The sequence below is a fragment of the Amblyomma mixtum genome, chromosome 8 (assembly GCF_055824585.1).
Source record: "Amblyomma mixtum isolate Tamu chromosome 8, ASM5582458v1, whole genome shotgun sequence".
In the NCBI taxonomy this organism is placed as follows: Eukaryota; Metazoa; Arthropoda; class Arachnida; order Ixodida; family Ixodidae; genus Amblyomma; species Amblyomma mixtum.
The window spans coordinates 50,686,456-50,703,727 of NC_143019.1; the positions used below are offsets into that span (position 1 = coordinate 50,686,456).

Below are 17,272 nucleotides of genomic sequence, written 5' to 3' on the forward strand. Positions count from 1 at the left end.
GGTTTGACTGTAAATGTCTTTTTCCGGTCAAGCTATCTTCATCTTCAGGCTGTGAATGTGCACCTGGTCCTTATTTCCAACATAGTGCTTGTACTTTAGTTTTCAGATGTCTTCTCCAGTCAGTGAATGTTCAGTCCATCTCCAGCATGAGAATGTGCATCTGAAAGGACCCTCATTTTCAACATGGATCTGATACTTTACGTTGCAGATCTCTTCTTCAGCCAAAGCATGTCCAGTCCATCTCCAGAGGTGGATGTGCATCTGCAAAGCTCCTCTTGATGGGGGCTCATACACTCAGGTTTGCTGCTATGGTTCCGTCTGAGTGATTGATACTCTTCTTGCGGTCACAGTGCTCAGCCTGGTAGTCGATAGTTACCGTACCCACCTTCTTGTGTGATGACCGTAGTAGCGGAACAACGCATGGTGTTTAAATGCTTGTTCTCAAATTACATTTATATTGGAACCGGTCTTTGTGTTAGAATACCATTGCCTGCCCATTCGTAGTTGCTGTGTGGCTACAGGCTGTCGGGTTAGCATTGACAGTGCATGCATTCAAGCTGTCCAAGTGCACTTCCTGCTCAGAAATATTGTTACATGCAAAATATTTTCATGTGTAAAATGTATTCCATTGGGTAATATATCTACTTTAGTGTACTGATCTGCTTTGTTATACTGAGATGACTTGGGAGTCAATGCACTAGTCATAGGCTGCGAGTTTTCAGTCTGCCGGGGGATGGGGGTGTGGTCCTGTTGCACTATACATGTAAACATCAGTTTTGTCTCTAGTTGAGCAAATATGCTTGACAAAATGACCCCATGGTTCTTAAAGTACTAAATAAATAAATTAACAAAAACAGCTGAAACATACCTAAACTGTAGGTAGACATTCATAACATCCTTAGAAGTGAAAGGAAACACTGAACAACACAAACATATCCACAACAAGCTAACAATTTCGTATATCGCGGACTCATTCTTCATTTGTAAAATTCACGGGGCAACACAAACAACACCACAACAATAAGCTAACAATGCAAAACTAAAAAGATAGTTAAACTTTTCATGTCTAAGAAACATTTCGCTCTACAAACATTTACACAATGTGCTAACAATCCAAAATTTAAAGATGGATGAAAAGCTCTTTGTCTTTAAAAACTGTAAACGAACCACCAAACTGGGTACAAAACAAAAGACATAAACAGAAATCAAAGAGCAAAGGTTGTAATTGGAAGTAGCAACACAGGGAATTAGATGCTGATTTTATAGGAAGGATTAATTTCAATTGTGATAGCTTCAAGAAAGCTAGTGTACTTTACTTTACTTTACTGTTCTTCGTTTTATACAAAGGCTACTACGAAATCAAGAACGCCTTTCTTTGCACAGTTGATCTCCACATAAAATTGTCCATGATGTCACAGAGATTTATTTTCCGTGTCGGCTCTGTGTGCCCATGGAAAAGCGCTATGTGATTTAAATTCACAACACACTCGCTCAGGTTTGTGTTGGCTCTGAATTCTGTCACTTCTTGGGAGCACCCGCTTGTTACCTTGTTACGTAGAAAATTAAGGTTATTCATGGTGAGATTGCAAAAACTAGTGTTGTGATGCACTGTTCATGAGAAAAGCAAAAAGTGGAGTTACAGAAGAGTTATTTTGAACGGTACGCTCATAGTTGATATTTTGGGTCAAAACATGATCTCAGTGTTTAGTTCGAAGTATTGAAAAAGACTGTGTGCAAGCACAAAAGAAAAACCTGCACTTATCAAGTGGCCAGTCATTTGATTCCGCATAGACACTTCGAACAGGTGTTCAGTGAGCTCCAGTTGCCTGTCAGAGCCTTGAGAACGGTTAGTATTGTCGCCCTTCGTTGGTGCATCTATGTACCTGTGGCGGTTTAAGGCTGTGCTGTTCTTCCAGTGTTTAGGCAACTTTAGGTCTTTAATTAATTTGTCCAAAACTGTACGAAAGAAGATAAGCTGCCCCCTGACCACACCATTCAACCTCGGGGGGGAAGGGGGGGGGGGCTGGAGCTGGAGACCTCTAGCCTCCTCGCAGTGGGTGCCTATGGTACTACTTGAAGAAGTAAAGCTGCACAACAGCATTCGCTGGGCCATGACGTGTGGAACTTTCGTATACTCCATAGACCTTTTTACGACTTTCGGAAAAACCTTTTACGCAGCAGTGTAGACAGCTTGTTCGTTGGAAAAAACCATTGGCATAGTTGGCACTACGTGTTGTAAATAATCAGGGACTGCGTAAAAAAAATCTCATCATGGTAATTTGTGCTTTTAGTGATTGATTGGTGTGTGATAGCTAGGCAATGACGAGTTAATGAAATCATTGTTATTGATTAATTAAAGTAATGAAAAAATGGGAAAAAGTGGGTTCAAAGGTGCTCTGGATGGAAAGGCAATGCTTGATGATGCTAATTACGAAAAGTTAGTGTGTAATGGATATGAAAAATGTGTTCTAAGGTGTCAAATTGCTCAGAATGAAACGCCTAACCCACTACGCTATCGCGTCATACCCGTAAGGTGGAGCTTGTGTGTCCTCTCCATTTTTATCTTTCTTTTTTTTAGGGGGGGGGGGGATCGGCGGGGAGCTTAATCCTCAGCTCCTGCGCTGCAACCATAGCCCAGCGCCCTTGGACTTGTTTTTAAAAAGGGGTACGCAAAAGGAAGGCAACTGTGCGAAAAAGAACGCACGGTTATCTGAAATTGTGCTGTTATTTAATATAAGGCAATTTAATATAAGTTATATTTAATAATATATAAGTTATATTTAATATAAGATTTAATATATTCGTTTAAATTTGTAAGCTTCATCATTTCATGAGTCTGTATCCATTGCAAGTCAGAACGAGCCTGTAGCCTAGCACAAATCCGAGAAACATAAACAAACAAACATGGCGGAGTACGACCGATGCATAGTGCGACGCGGAGTTTATTTCGAACGGCATTTCGAGCTGAGGAGGCCCCTGCTTAACACGGAAAGCCATCGCGAATGTGTAGAATATTAAGCGAGAGCGACGTCTGATATTTAGCACCTGATTCGAGAGAATTAAGGAGTCAAGAGGATCGAATGCGGGTGACTGATGGCGGCGGCGGTGGCGGCGTTTATAATGTGAGTTAGAACGCAAACAGCCCTTCTTAATGAGCATGCAGATACTCAATGTGCGGTGTTTGTTTTCATTGCTTAACCGGCGGGGTATGCTTTCGTACAGGTGCGGTCATAATATGGAGAACACGTTATACACAGACTAGCCATTGCTGCCTATGCGATCGTACAAGTACAGGCAAAAGAAAGGAAAAAAAACTTATCTTCTGCACGGTCGCCGCGAGAAAGTTACACGTTGAAGCGTGCACCGTACTATTTCGGCCGCTCCTGTACAGGAGCCGCAGAAGTTCTCGAAACTGAAATCGCGAAAAACGTGCATTTCCACATCGCTTAGAGGCCCAGCCAGGTATTGTGGGCAATACAGCTTGCGTCAACCTTGTTTAGAGCGCTTGAGGGACGCACTTCACTGCTTAGAAATAAATGCCTTATCGCAGCGTCTAGCATTTAGATTCAACGCTTGAGCGGAAGTAGAGCCACACAGACCTGCAGGCAAGATGGGCACAAGCACCTTGCCCGGAAACCATGGGCTGCTTTCCAGCATAGGTTTTTATGGTACGGTGCACATTGCTAGAGCGCTCTACACAAGGGTGACGCAGACTGTGCATTTTGCAGGTGGCACAGGGAAGTGCAAATCGTACGTACTTGGACTGCGTAGCGGTCGGGCTTCTTCATATTTTCGTCTTCCGAAGACCTCTGCACTATGCTGTTCTCCAGTGAGAAGTCTGCCGTATAAAATGGAGCAAGGTGACACATCTTTCGCTATTGGCATTGGTCTTCCGGGTATCAGTTCCTTGCATGCTGCAGTCGCTTGTCACCGTGTGGCCATCGCGTATTGTCTATACTTGTGTGCCTGTCGTGTCGAATTGCTGTGCTCGTCTGTAGTGTGCCATTTGCAGGTGGTGGTGGTAACAACTATATGTCGTCAACAGAAAGGATTTGGTTGATTCTAGTGGGCTTCCAGAGTGCATGAGGTGGCTGTCTGATCAGCCCTCTGGTTCCGCATGCTGTGGTCGCGAGGTCCTGTCTTTTCGTTCCCAGTTCCCAAGCCCAGTTGATCGCCTGCAGTTGAGCAGGCGGGTCTGAGCTGTACACCGCATCCTCTCTCTGGTTTTAGATTGTTGCATTCGAATGAAATTTGCTTTAAATCTGCCTTTGTGGCTCTGCAAAGCTTACATTCAGGGATGTAGACCCCTGGATAGGTTTTGCTCTTCCAGGAGTTGTCTGGCGGGTTTGTGGACGCTCCCTTTTGCAATGTTTCGAACAGCTCTTTCTGAGTCGCTGTAGTGTTCTAGAATAGTATTATAGTAGTACACTATACACTCACTGAAAATTGTCATGGCTTTCTCTCTTAAAATGGCTAAGGCAATGGCCGCTTCTTCCTCCTCATGTGCTTTTGTGCTCCATATGGAAGTGGTGGATATCGGTTTTATGTCCGTGTCTGCGATACCTAACCAAAAGGCATTATGATCACAGAGCTCTGCAACTGAGTATTACCCATGGAGGACTTTCGCCTTCCTTCTTTCTGCCTGACATTCGGGATTGATTGAAATAACTGCCATCCAACAGAGAAGGATGGGATGACCCATTCGCATAGACGACGGCTCAGCGCTCTTGGGTCCGGGCGCAGTCTTCAGCCACTTGGATGTGACTTCATGTCTACAGTCAATAATTATATCAAAGGGAGAATCTCAGAGGGAGCAGGCAATATAATAAATCAAAGAGGTACAGACAGATTCAAATTATATGCTCACCAGCATAATTCGGCGGACTCGCTCAGGCTCATTTCAGATCATGATCTGAGAAGTGAATGAGTCTAGACTCACGTTGAAATCATGATTTAAATTGCGAGTTCGGACTCACATTCAGATCAAGATCTAAATCCTGGTCAGTCCGGTAAATGTGGGCCTATCAAATTAAATAGTCCATGGTGTAAGGTTGAACAATCCCACAATCCCAAGTGAATCCAAGATGCCGATTGGGCGTGATTTTAATGTTCATGAACTTGAGTTTGCTGTGAACTCATAATACTGAATACGCTTTGGCTGATGATGTACAGCTGTTTCATTGTTTTGTGGTAATTTTTGTGGCTGCTGCTCTCTAGAAACATAACAGAAAGGTGAGAACAGTTTATTAGTAGCCGCACAAGGTGTCGTTGGATATTAGCTGTTGCTTGCTGTGTCAAGTTCTACTTTTTTACTGTTTTTTAATTGGCTGCCGAACACATGCAGTGACCTCAGATCTTTAAATCCTACAGGTGGCAGCTACAGGCCTCTAGGTCAGGCCTGGCTAGTCTAGCTGCAATTAAGAGCTCATGGCATCACTGTGCTTTCAACAACTTTTTTTGGCGTTTTAGGCGCATATCTTGGGCCATTGGACACATAAACGATTCAGCTGTTCGATGTGTGAGCTTATAGGAGCCCTGAGTCAAGGTAAGCCTAAACGAGTCATGAGTGAGTGATACGCAAGTCACTATAGGTCCGTTCGATTCGCCTACACTACATGAACTGGTTCATGCAGTGCTGCACTTCGCCATTCGTTTTAGCAGTGCAAGATGGCGCCGTCTGCCCGACGCCATTCGTTTCAAAAAACTGCAGACGTTGTGCAGGTCTAGTTCAGCAAAACTGTGCACCTCCTCAGTGGTCGGGGCCGAAATGGTGCAGCAGCAGCCGACATGGAAGCAGACGACAGCTTGCGCTTTGCGATAAACGGCGGAGATACTCAAATTATTCCACTCCTCGATGAGAACGGTGCCCCACACCGACCCGACTCTAATAGAAAGTAATTGGCCACCCGAGAAGGCGGCGACGGAGGTGAGGACGGCGGCCCTCGCTAGCACGTACCTTGTATTTCTCAACCACCGTGCTTGCCGACGCACAGTACTTAAAGCCGGTTATGTTAACTAAAAAGTACACACGTGCATGCATCATTATGCACGTTGTTGCAACAACCCCTCAACATGCAAGTCGGCACGCGCACACCTCAGTTGTGTTGAGTAAAAGAACACACATGCGTTTCGCTTAGCTGCCGCGAGATTGCATTGATGCTGATGCATGGCAACACCTCGCTGCTATGATGTCCTGTTTGAAAATTCTTCACACAGTTCGGGATGTTGGCGGCCATTGATATATGGGCGCCACGCTGCTGGCTGGGTGGTGACGCCAAGGATAGCAGACGATGCACTCGACCGTTTGTTTTGGAAGCAGCCAGTGCCAAGCTGCACTTGAACTGCAGGGACTGGCGCTGCACGCTCGCGACACCTTTTTTCTCTTCGTTATTTTTTTTCTTCGGCTAGGACACAAATTCTGTGCCCGTCCGCTATAAAGGGCAATGCCACAATATCATCATCATCATCAACCGCCACGGAACTTTAGCGAACCAGTGCAGGCGAATCGAACCAACTTATAAGTGGTTGACCGCGGAGTGGTTTGTCTGAATGAGCCTAAATGAGTTGTGAGTGTAAATAAGTTGCACCCTCGCGCTGTGCATTGTAGAGCGTCGTCTTCATCAACTTCCATCTGCTCCGATTCCAATGTAGTAAACATTCTCTCTAGTTTTTCCATTTTGCATAGGTGTCATTTTTGGATTTCCTTTATCAGCTCTTTATTAGATGGGCTTCCATGTATTTTCATGCTACGGCATCCCTTATAGCTTGAGTCTCTTTGGGACATTAAGCCACATGAGACCGTCAAACCAATCAGGTATCGCAAATGTTTTGGTTATATCGCTGGCCAACAAATGCATAATACTAATATTGTTACTATCAATAGTCTTACCATTGACAGTTTCACTATCGATAGCGGTACTATCGCTAGTTTCCAAAAAACTATCGACAGTCAATGTTCCGATAGTTTTGAATCACTAGCATGCACGCCTGATGAGCTTGAACAGGGTGGCAGAAAAAAATTTCAAATGGAAATTTCACAGCAGTGGATGAGTCTGTTGCAGAACCACCAGCACAGCCAGATTGAGCCATACTGAGAATGAAAGGAAAGTCGGCAAAACTAGTCACAAGAGTATGGCAGAAATTATAAGATCGTTGGTCAGATTTCAATTCAGCATTAGGAATCACATAAAATAAAATTAACTGTAGTGCAATAATGCAGTGTGAATAGCATACCTGACTTTGTGACCGCTCAGCGAAATATTACAGTAGAGGCAACAAATTTTGGGTGCAAATTTCGTTTTCTTTGGAGCGATGCGCTGGACAGTTGTATATATTAGGGTGTGGAATTCACTTAAGCCAGCTCATTGCAGTGACATACACACATACAAGATACATTCAGGTCACAGAGGCCATGCAAAAAGTACAATATTTACAAAAATAGTTTTTTTGTCTTATGCGATCTGAATATGTTGTGTACATCCCAGCCACCGTTTAGCAGTTGAAAATTGAATATTCAACGCTTGTTGGCACAGTCCACGTGGCCATTTGTTTTTTAATGTGCTGCACAAAATTCTGAAGTGACAGAACAGAACTAAAATTTAGTTGTGTACTCTGTCATGAGCATTCGTTTTCAGGTGGAACTCTGTTAGGCACATTTATAAGTAATCGGATTAAACCTCATTTCTGGCGAAAACTGCAGCTTCTGTTTGCCAGAGTACAGTGTCAAAAAGCACTGCACGGGTATGAATGGATGCCTTGTACTTGTTATAGAATTGCATTCTTAGCACTTTTTATACATGGTGTGACCTGAAGGTAAGTTTTGGATGGTACATTTTCAAAGCAACAGGCCTCGACAAGGTAGTGTCCGGCCTTCTTACGACCACTACTAGTGCCGACATGTTCACCCAAAAGCTGCGGCGAAGAGGGAAGGCCAGCAGTTTATCTATGGCTGCTGCACTTGCTGTGGTATGAAATAAAAGTTTCCCAACTTGGTGTTATTGTGTCATGTAACCTAGTCTGCATCATTTTTTTCACAAGACTAATGCCAGAATGAAAATTTCATATCGCACTGAAAGACAGCCGTTCGGAATGTTTGCAACTAGGCACTGCTTGTGTAGGTATGTTTTCCCACCATAAAAAGAAAAAAAGGTCAAAGAACAAACAACTTTTGAGATTTTACCTCTCCATTATGTCTGGGGTGCTCAAGCATGAAGGACACACGTGCTCTAATTACTGCCTGGCCAGTGACTTAATGCAGGAAATAAATCATTCTCTATGAACTTGCTTCCTATAAACTGTTCTCCATGACTGTGTGCTTTCAAAGTAAAGGGTGTGGGGTTTTAATGAAGAAATAAATACGTTTAACCGCAGCTGACACAGTTGAGCACCGGACACCACCCCGTGGTCTCGTATGCTATAGAGCGCATGCCGACCATGGCGGGCCTTGCTCTGCGGGAACAAAGGAACGACACACTGGCTGACACAAACAAGGCATTTATTGCTGCAACAATAACGCCAGCTAGCAACAAGATACGCTGAGGAACCGAGGACGTCCGGCTCACCAGCAAAATTACGAGCGAACGTTCGCCCACGCTAGGGCAGGGGGAAACTCCAAGGCCAGATGGGACGAGCTGACGGGAACATGTTTCCACCACGAGGTCGCCCGTCGGCGGAGCCTTCCGTGTGGACGTCAGTGCACTTCCCACGTTCCCAGCCGAAGAGGACAGTGTCTCCCCGCAAGCGTGGAGCAAACACGCCATCCGTGGCGCTCGTGTCGCTGTGACACCAGTACCCTCACCGGTTAGTTAAAGCAACACAACTAAGGAGGGTGCATTGCGGGGAAACAAACCACAGGGGACGAGAAGGACTATGCTACACTAAAACCAGCCGCTGTCTGGCTGACAACTGCCTGGCAAAATTTACTGCAACATTTCTTGCAGAACTGTGCCAGAACCAGGCACCTTGGCCCAACCTAGTTGACGGAAATGCTTGAGCAGACGTCATTGCAGTGTTAGGTTCCTGTTGACTCATACAGACCTTTTGAATTTTCATTTATTTTTGTGCCATTGTTTATCTGGTTGTTTATTTCAGCCTCAAAAGCACCACTTTTACAATGTTTCCATGAAACGAATGAGACATTAGAGAGCAGCAACATAAAATGCTTCATCACCTGTCTAGGACATGCAACTACTCAGTAAAAATATTGCAACTCTAACAGAACTGAAATATTACCTCACAGATCACCAAAATGTCTTCAATTAAAAAGTGTCAAAATAAACAGTTAAACGTTCAAAGCCTTTCATAGGGCTTTCTCTTGACATTTCGGTGCAAACGTGGTCAAGCCCCTGCCAATTTTTTTTTCTCCCCTAAGAAAGAACTGCTGCAGTAAAAATAGATAAAAAAGTTCCACCACAGCAGCGAAGCAAGCACACGAAAACAAAACTGTGCCATCTCAGTGCAGTTGCTCGATTGTAACGGTGGAGAGGGTAGTCAATCAAATGTGAGGAGGTTTTGACCTCCAGACTAGGGACCTGGCAACTGATAATTGACAAAGATAAAACCGGTTGCCACTATGGTGCATGAGTGCACACGTGCAGCAACTTTACCAGATCTCCATGTGCTCCCTCCATTCTACTCACAGCTGCCCCAGCAGATGGTGACCCATCACAGGACCCTTTGCACGTGCAGAACAACAGGTGATTTTAATATCGATATGTTGAAGGATAATTCCTCTACTAGAGACTTTAACGCAGTCTTGGCCTCGAACGGATTTATTAATCTTATTAACGATCCAACAAGGGTAACACAAGAAAGTGAGTCGCTTCTTGATCTGCTGATTACGAACACTTCCCTACCGATAGTTGAGTCGGGCGTAATATCATGTGCGATCAGTGACCACCTTCCAGTGTTTGCATGCATAAATAAGACTAGACTGGTAAAGTACCGACAGGAGAAAGCGAAGTACCAAAGTATAACCAATGCTACTCTCAATTCATTTCACAGCTCACTGGAACAAGTTGAGTGGGATAGTATTGACGTTACCAGTGACGCAAATGAGGCTTACGATGAGTTCCTCCGAGTATTTAAACAGCTCTACCATTCCTCTTTCCCGCTAAAAGTGCGTGCAATAAAGCGTAAAACACGCAAACCTTGGATATCTTCTGAGTTGCGCCAAGAAATTAAAACGAAAGACAAACTGTACAAAATCTTTTTAAACACACGTTCAACAGATGACCTAAGCATTTTTAAGAAATACAGAAATAGATTAACAAAAAAGCTACGTCTCGCTCGTGCGGAATACTTCGCGACATTTCTTGAAATTAAAAATGGTCGCCACGATCTGTTGTGGTCAAGGTTGAATTTCTTACTGAGGCGTGAGCAACCACAGGCTGCCCCGCGGGCTTTAAAGCTTGATAATAAAGATGTATCCGGCAGAGAGTTGGCAGATGCCTTCAACAACTTTTTTACCACCCTTGCCCATAACACCCCGTCAAGTGATTTCAACACCTATTTTAGCTCTTACAATAGGGACACAATATTTCTGAACCCAGTTACGACAGAGGAGGTTATATCAGTCGTACAAAGCCTAAATAACAGCCATAGCTGTGACATTGACGGCATTCAAGTGAGGCCTGTCAAGCATGTTATAAGAGTTATTGCCCCTGTTCTTGCAGATATATTTAACTTATGCTTTACTACGGGCACATTTCCTAAAACAATGCAAATAGCCAAAGTAACGGTTTTGTATAAGAAAGGAGACCGCAATGATTTAGGAAATTATAGACCAGTATCGATACTCCCAATCTTCTCGAAAGCCTTTGAAAAAGTTCTGTATACACGGTTGTCTGATTTCATTGATAAACATGAGCTTTTGTCACCTAATCAATTTGGGTTTTGTAAAAATAAATCTGCCGAGTTAGCCCTACTCGAACAAAAGGAATATATACTAACACAGCTTGAAAATAAGGCCTTTGTTATTGGTGTCTTCGTGGACTTCTCGAGGGCATTCGATTTAGTAAACCACAGTGTACTCCTGAAAAACTTGGAGCGTTGTGGTATTCGTGGACTGGCTCAAATGATCCTGAAATCATATCTTTCGCATAGAAAACAGGCTGTAAGCATAGACAATGTGACATCTGAACTAAAACTTGTTACTTCTGGCGTTCCCCAGGGTAGTATATTGGGACCATTACTTTTTAATATGTACCTAAATGATATCTCCAACATTAACTCCGCCGCTAAATTTATTATCTACGCTGACGACACTAGCATCTTTTTTACTGGAAATGATCTTGATCTCCTTGTTCGGGAATGCAATGACACCTTGAGTGAATTACAAAAGTGGTGCGAATCCAGATACATGCGTATAAATGAGAAGAAAACAAAAGCTGTCATATTTCGTCCTAAAAACAAAGTACTTCCTTCCCCCATCGAGATTAAACTAAACTCGGGACGTATAGACATAGTTGAACAATTTAAATGCCTTGGAGTAGTTTTTTCTTCCAGCATGTCTTGGGAACACCACACGGACCATATTGTCACGAAACTGGCTCAAATAACTGGAGTCATAAGTCGGCTCAGATACGTCATTCCAAAAACAGTAAAGTTACTCCTCTATAATTCACTTTTCTACTCCTATTTAAACTACTGCCATCTAGTGTGGGGCACAGCTACGGTTAGCTGTCTTCAGCGTATCTACATTTTTCAGAAAAAGTTTCTTCGTCATGTTTACAATGTCCCCTGGGACTCGCCAAGCAAAGATCTCTTTCTACAAAGTGGTGTGCTAAAAATACACAACTTGTATAAATATCGCTTGAGTGTCCGGTTTAAACTCGAAACACGTAGAAATGTAAACCACATACGTAAACTTGCTGAACTACATACCCGAGATGCAAGCTACACAACAAGGTATGCGGAGACATGGATAGTCCCGACCCCACGGTTAAACTCGGGTAGAGAACGCCTGCAGTTCACTCTTCCGTCCCTGCTAAACGCGTATATATATAATAATTTTGACCTTTTCAGTTCGTCAAACAGGTCTTTGCGTGCTTTGTATGCTAGCATGTAGGATTTTTTGTCTTGTGCTTTTTTTTTCTTCTTTCTCTTTTTTTTCTTTGCTGCCATTACCTGTGTCTACCCTATGTGAATATTGTGTTAATATTGTATAATGTTCTTTCGTTTTCTCTTGTACCTGCTCATTATTGTATACTTGTTATCACGCTTTGCAACTGCCTTTTGTATTAAAAGCCTTGCTGTCAAGCTGCTGCCAAGCGAAAGGGGGCTGCGGCTTAGTCAAGCTGTCTCTCAGCTTTTTCTGCGCCTCCGCTGTCTGTATCTTTACAAGGCAGAAATAAAGAATTTAATGTAATAGTTACCTTGCAATAAATGCAACAAGAACAACAATAGCGCTGCTAAAAGCTGGTGCTAATTTCATACGCAGGCAAGCTCAAACCGAAAAGCAAAGAGTTACATAAGACACCAGGAGAGAAAATTTTATGCACTTGTGAATGCACAATGTCGTCATGAGATGACCAAACAGATTCCCTGAAAACACTGCACCTTTTTTTTCAGCGACACATGTAAGGCCCCCTTGAAAAGCCGCAGGCTGTGCCTCAATGTTTCACTTCAGTAGCATGTGCAGTCGTTATGCCATTACTGAGCACTTTCAGCATGGTCTAGCATTCCAGGAAGGGCCAAGTGAAAGGTGCAGCATGGCTGCCTTCTCATTACATGCCCTGCTCATTATTATTTATTATTTTTTGCAGACCATTAGAACACAACTTGCTCAGTCTACATTTGCTCCCTATGCCTACAAAAATTTGGACAGCCACTGCTTGTTAATGTCATTAGATGTTTTCAACATTCCAGAGACGTATGCCAGTCTACCAGAGGTCTCCTGCGCATGTAAAGTGGCCCCACCTGGCCGCACGCATGTCACGTCTTGTCTTTTTGTCTAATCGTTTGCATTTGCCTCAACATAAGCAGTGTACAAATATACTCTCAGGTGACTTAGGCCAGAATGCTATGAACATGAATAAAAGTTTCACAAGACCATCAGGTCCACATTTTTTTTACAAGCTAAAAATAATTAGCGTAAAACCATGTAAACATTTCACAGAAGGAAACATTAAGTATTTCACCAGCTGTAAGAACAAAAATTTATCTTCTAACAAGACAGCCATCATGTACAAGCTGTAGTACCACTGGGTATCAATTCTCAACCTCTGAAATAATGCACATTTGCCAAAGCACAAACATGGTCTAATTGGTAACAATGGACCTTTTTCATGGTGGCCCTCTGCGCATGCGCCCGCAATGCATTGCGGGAAGCGCGCGACCGCCATGTTTTTTGGTGGTTCGTCGGCCAGTTGAGCTACTAGGCACTATAGTTGAGCGGCCGGTTGCGTCGCTCGGTCGGCACTTCGCTGCTGCCTAGTCGTCGACAACTCTGCGCTTTGCGTTCCTGGTGAAATCGCTGGCGAGATGCCTCAGAGATGCGCCGCCACGGGATGCTTTAATTTTAGCAAAAAATCAGGAAGTGTAAGATTTTTCAAGTTCCCAGCGGCATCACTGCATGCAGCAACAGGGCTAAGTGGGTGCAGGCAGTGTGAATGTTGATGGAGCTGCGAGGAAGCAAACTCGCGTGTCTGCAGTGACCACTTTGTGACAGGCGCAAGCTCAATTTCTTCTTTCTTGCACTCTGTTTTCTAAGAAGCTGTAGCGTGAAACACGGGGTGCGACGCCTCTGTTGTCCATTTGCTAGTGTAGCAGAAGTGGCTGCACAAAAGAATAAACGGAAACTGCGCGGGTCTGTCAACTACACCCCGTGGATTATAATAACTTCAGTAGAACTTGTCGAGCTAGTTGGTTCACATAGACGCGAAGAACTTCGCGAACGCGAACTACGAAGAGGCAAAGACTGTGTTTGTGTGCGTATTTACCTTTTCGCCGTCCCTGGCTCGTTCGCGCAGTTCTTTTTTTTTTTTTTGCCGCATGCGGATAGAAGAGAGCCTAAGAGATAGGGTGAAAGGTAAAATGAATGTAGTGTGCCTGCGGGAATGTGCGCGCGCCTTGGCAGGGTTGCCCTCGAGGGGAGCGCACGACCGAGGACAACAGTGTTCGCCGAAACGACGACGACGTCTTCAGAACGCCGGGTACCTTTCGCACAGGAGCAACTTCTCTGTGAAAGCAGTCGCCTCGACATCTTTTGCTGCAGTGGATTGTGCCCATTTCAGACCATCGCAGTGTAGTGGACTATGCGAGTGCGAGGCGACGGCTTCCTCAGCGTAACTCTCGTGCGCTCGCGAGCAAGACGAATGCGCCGGTTGTCAGGCGGCTCGGCACCTCCACAGCACTGTATCACGTTGCGAGATCGTGTGTGCATTACCAACACTCTGGCACAGCCTTTTTATCAAACAACGAGCACGGTCGACTAGGTACCCCCGTCGGGCTTTCAACCCATCGATCTTCAAACACAAGAATGCTAGCCGCATGTCGCCCCCGCTATCACAGTATCAGCAGCTCGTCTTCGGACAAGTGCTTAAGCAGGCAACATTAAATGCGGCGTATGTATTTCTCCTCTTTGAAAGGCTGTCATTTCCGCAGTGGCCGGTTCGATGCGCCAAAGTGCATGTCAATCACTTTGTCACTAACCGGAGACACAGAAGTCAGATCATACGTCCACTGCTTGCACGCGTCCAAAAACTGCGTGAAATCCATTGTCAGCTCAACAGAAAGAAAATGTTCACAGCACTAAGGCAAAACCATACTGAAACACTATAGGCGACGTTTGGATGAGCACGAAAACTTCAGCAACCGATCAAAGCACGGACGGGAACCGACCGACCAGACCACCAATTGTGATTCGGCGGCCGCCGCTAGGGGCGCTCTCCCAACGTGAAAAAGGCCCATTGCTGGTGTCTATAAGCATTATGCATCAAAAAGTACACACCACAAGAAAACCCAGCTTAAGCACTGGACTTAGGTTAATTCCACTTTATATATGCAGGCCCTATTACTGAGCCCACCAAAGGAGCAGGTAAGGAGATGCATGGAAGCCATGAAAAACCATTAAGAGACATTTGCTCCCTACGCCTACAAGAATTTGGACAGCCACTGCTTGTTAATGTCATTAGATGTTTTCAACATTCCAGAGACGTATGCCAGTATACCAGAGGTCTCCTGCGCATGTAAAGTGGCCCCACCTGGCCGCACGCATGTCACGTCTTGTCTTTTTGTCTAATCGTTTGCATTTGCCTCAACATAAGCAGTGTACAAATATACTCTCAGGTGACTTAGGCCAGAATGCTATGAACATGAATAAAAGTTTCACAAGACCATCAGGTCCACATTTTTTTTACAAGCTAAAAATAATTAGCGTAAAACCATGTAAACATTTCACAGAAGGAAACATTAAGTATTTCACCAGCTGTAAGAACAAAAATTTATCTTCTAACAAGACAGCCATCATGTACAAGCTGTAGTACCACTGGGTCTCAATTCTCAACCTCTGAAATAATGCACATTTGCCAAAGCACAAACATGGTCTAATTGGTAACAATTGCTGGTGTCTATAAGCATTATGCATCAAAAAGTACACACCGCAAGAAAACCCAGGTTAAGCACTGGACTTAGGTTAATTCCACTTTATATATGCAGGCCCTATTACTGAGCCCACCAAAGGAGCAGGTAAGGAGATGCATGGAAGCCATGAAAAACCATTAAGAGGATAACGATTCCTCCCATGCTTTTGTTGCTCGTTGGCAAATTCAGCGATGGCACCTGCACATACAAATACCGCCTTTTGAGTAAACCACGTGTTTAAGCCCACCATTTGCTTTGCATATTGCTCACCTGCTCGTAATGCGCACATATGTACAGAGGTGAGCGGACGTCTAGAGAGCTGTGCTCTGGAGACCCAACGATCATTCTATAGTCATTCCTAGGGAGCTGGACAACATTTTTGGCACAAAAACCATTACATCTTTAATTTTTTTTTTCTGGGGGGGCTCTGCAGAACACAGCGCGGGCGCTCTAGATAAACCTGCTCGTTTGTACACAAGCTAACATAGATTCCTCCGTACGTGGATGTTAAAAAAAAAAAAAAAGACGTCAAGAACACGTGCATCTTTCTCACCTGCACTGGAAGAGAACTGCAGAGTGCTGCGTCTCGCCACGAACCCATGCTCCTGCTCGTGGTGCTGCAACAATTCACGACAGTAGAGAAAAGCATTAGGACAGAGGTCACATGCATAAGTTTTCTCACGAGCTAATGAGCTCGCAGCTTCGGGATGCTTATTTCGCACATGCTTCCTCTGGGATTGCTGAAAAGTGAATTCAGCTTGGCACACGGGGCAGCGATACTTATCTCGTGCTGGTGGCTCAGCAGGTGGTGTACTTGGTTCTTCCATTCCAATCAGGCCACGAGGGTGGCAAGGACAATGATCACAGCACTGAAAACAAACTTCAAACAACAGCTTAAAACAAAGCACGTGCAACTGCGCAAACTCGCGAGAATAGAGCAACGGAGAATATGCACCAAGTGCAATTAGCGCAACAGCTAGAAAAAAATCCCCGGGACGTCAAACAACAACTTAAAACAAAGCACGTGCAACTGCGCAAACTCGCGAGAATAGAGCAACGGAGAATATGCACCAAGTGCAATTAGCGCAACAGCTAGAAAAAAATCCCCGAGCCCCGCAAACGCAATTAACGGCGATGTCCTAACCCACTGTCCTAACGTAGCCGAGGTGAAGTTAGTAGCTTCGAGTAATGATACAACGACGCCAAAACAAGACAATAAAATTACTCTACAGTACACCAATTAACGCAACAGGTGGAAAACTAAAAGAGCAGGCACGCTCAGGGACCGTTGAGCAGGCACGCTGGGCAGCTTTCAGGGACCGTTCAGCAGGCACGCTGAACAAAGTTTAGGGCTCGCACAGAACACCACCGATGACAGCGTGACCGGTTGAAATCTGCGCCTGCGAAATCGAAGCAGTCACGTGATCGGATACAAGTAATACCAACGCGCCAACAAATTCATTTCATATAGAAACAAGAACATAAAAAAACGTGATTATAAAATGCATAAGTTTTTATAAAATGCATAAGTTTTGTACTGCAGTCGTATCAAGAATCTTTATTTAAGCAAACAACACAAACAAATGTTCCTAAGGACGGGGAATCCTAGGGAGGGACAGAGCTGGATGCTGCTAGGGACGGACTGAAGGGGGGACAAGGGGGACGACGGACCCGTTGCTCTGCCTAGTAG

At 44.4% G+C, this 17,272-nt stretch overlaps 2 long non-coding RNA genes across 7 annotated transcripts; one reads left to right on the forward strand and one right to left on the reverse strand.

Moving 5' to 3' along the window:
* The first annotated feature begins 2,659 nt into the window (after positions 1-2,659).
* On the forward strand, positions 2,660-13,051 carry LOC149332382 (uncharacterized). 6 transcript variants are annotated; one of them, XR_016285165.1, is made up of 4 exons: positions 2,660-3,122; positions 3,551-3,668; positions 3,713-5,545; positions 8,371-13,051. It is a non-coding gene; the product is annotated as an uncharacterized LOC149332382 (long non-coding RNA). The 6 variants fall into 6 exon arrangements; XR_016285166.1 differs by lacking the exon at positions 3,551-3,668 and having other exon boundaries at positions 3,729-3,860; positions 5,470-5,545; XR_016285162.1 differs by lacking the exon at positions 3,551-3,668 and having other exon boundaries at positions 5,470-5,545; positions 9,641-9,695; positions 12,868-13,051.
* LOC149332383 (uncharacterized) lies at positions 8,478-17,238 on the reverse strand. The gene is made up of 2 exons (XR_016285168.1): positions 16,136-17,238; positions 8,478-8,776 (listed from the first exon to the last, which is right to left on the reverse strand). It is a non-coding gene; the product is annotated as an uncharacterized LOC149332383 (long non-coding RNA).
* Between the last annotated feature and the right edge of the window lie 34 nt (positions 17,239-17,272).